At 27.6% G+C, this 2,246-nt stretch overlaps 1 non-coding gene across 1 annotated transcript; it reads right to left on the bottom strand.

Moving 5' to 3' along the window:
- Positions 1–731: 731 nt before the first annotated feature.
- LOC140990768 (small nucleolar RNA R71) lies at positions 732–842 on the bottom strand. The gene has a single exon (XR_012177694.1). It is a non-coding gene; the product is annotated as a small nucleolar RNA R71 (small nucleolar RNA).
- Between the last annotated feature and the right edge of the window lie 1,404 nt (positions 843–2,246).

The raw sequence follows: 2,246 nt of genomic DNA, 5'->3' as shown, positions 1-2,246 counted from the left end.
AATTTGTAAACTTCGTTCTTGCATTTGGTAATCTATAAATTAATAAATTTAAACTTAAAATAACCTCTCTGTGGATCGATCTCGTACTTACGAAATATATTACTTGCAGACAACCTACACTTGGGTGAATTATAATTTAAGTAGTAGCAAGTTTTTGGCGCCGTTGCCGGGGAGGTATAAATTAAGTTTATATTTGTTAATTATGTTTTATTTATAAGTATTGTGTTTTTTTTTTGTATGAGTATTTGGAGTCCGAAAAAAAGTGGTAGACTTATTCGAGTATCTGAAAATAATTTAAACATGGATGATAATTCAAATAATCAAGATAATGATAACAATAATAACAATAATAATAATAATAATCAAGAACATGATCAATTAAGAACACTTAGGCACCATATGAACCCTATTAGAACTAGTGCCCCATCTTGTTTAGTTTTTCCTCCTGATGCATCTAATTTCAACTTTAAACCTCAAATTATTCAACTTTTACCAAATTTTCATGGCTTAGATTCTGAAAATCCATATTTACATCTAAGAGAATTTGAGGAAGTTTGTAACACTTATAATGATCAAAATTGTAGCATGGATATAGTTCGATTAAAGCTTTTCCCTTTTTCTTTAAAAGATAAAGCTAAAACATGGCTACAAAATTTGAGATCAAGTTCAATAAGATCATGAGAAGAAATACAACAACAATTTCTCAAAAAGTTTTTACCTTCCCATAGAACAAACTCTTTTAAAAGACAAATTACTACTTTTTCTCAAAAACAAGAAGAAACATTTTATCAATGTTGGGATAGATATAAAGAATTACTTAATACATGCCCGCATCATGGTTTTGAAACATGGAGAATAGTTTCTTACTTTTATGAAGGTCTAATACCTAAAGATTGGCAAATGATAGAATTCATGTGTAATAGAACTTTTGAAGATAAAAACCCAAATTAAGCTATGGAGTATTTGGATTCATTAGCAGAAAATGCTCAAAATTGGGATAATATAGGCACAATAGAACCACCAACAACTAAAATCAATAATTCAACAAATGGGGGTGGTATTTATAATCTTAAAGATGATTTAGATATTCAAGCTAAACTTGCATCTTTAGCAAGAAAAATTGAGTCATTAGAAATGAAAAAGAGTGGTCAATTAAAAAGTATTCAAAAAATTGTGTCATATATGTGATACACATGATCATGCTACAAAAGATTGTCCAACACTACCTTCATTTAAAGAATGTCTACATGAACAAACAAATTATGTTAACAATTAAAAAAACCAATACTAGATCCTTTTTCAACATCATATAATCCTGGATGGAAAAATCATCCTAATTTTAGTTGGAGGAATGATAATAATGCACAACCCTCACAACAATATTTTAAAAATAACGAAATTCATCAAGGTTATATTCCTTATGTTACACCTCCAAGAAAAAATTTTGAAGATGTAATTCAAGCATTTATCCAAAAGCAAGAATCTATCAATATTCAAAACAGTCAATCTATGAGTGATTTGAAAGAAACTCTTGCAAAATTTGCATCTGCACTTAATATTCATGAAAAACGAAAATTTCCATCTCAACCTCAACCTAATCCTAAAAATCAAAATCAAGAACTAAAAAATGAAAAAATTGATCAAATAAAATCTGTTATTACCCTTAGAAGTGGTAAAATAGTTAATGATCCATATAGTAATGAAAACAAGGATCATTTAAAATGAAAGAGTAAGGATGATAATCCTGATACTTTTGAGAATGATAATTCCTTAAATTCTAAAAATAATATGTTGAATGATAAATAATCTGAAATAGTAAATGAATCAAATAAACCTCAACCATATCCTCATGCATTAACAAATCATAAAAAACAAAAAAATGATTCTGATATCTATGAAGTTTTTAAACAAGTAAAGATAAATATTCCATTATTAGATGCTATTAAACAAGTACCTTCATATGTAAAATTTTTAAAAGACTTATGTATTGTGAAGAGAAAATTGCATGTGAAGAAGAAAGCATTCTTGGCTGAACAAGTAAGTTCTATTCTTCAAAATAATTCTAGTTTAAAATATAAAGATCTGGTTGTCCAACAATCTCATGTATTATTAGAGAAAATAAAATTAAAAAAGCTTTGTTAGATTTGGGAGCAAGTTTGAATTTACTTCCTTATTCAGTTTATGAAAAACTTAATTTAGGAGAATTAAAACCCACTTCTGTTACTCTCTTACTAGCGGATAGGTCA

The sequence above is a fragment of the Primulina huaijiensis genome, chromosome 12 (genome assembly GCF_012295235.1).
Source record: "Primulina huaijiensis isolate GDHJ02 chromosome 12, ASM1229523v2, whole genome shotgun sequence".
NCBI lineage: Eukaryota > Viridiplantae > Streptophyta > Magnoliopsida > Lamiales > Gesneriaceae > Primulina > Primulina huaijiensis.
Note: the sequence above shows the minus strand (reverse complement) of the source record. Positions and strands in the feature narration are given on the sequence as shown.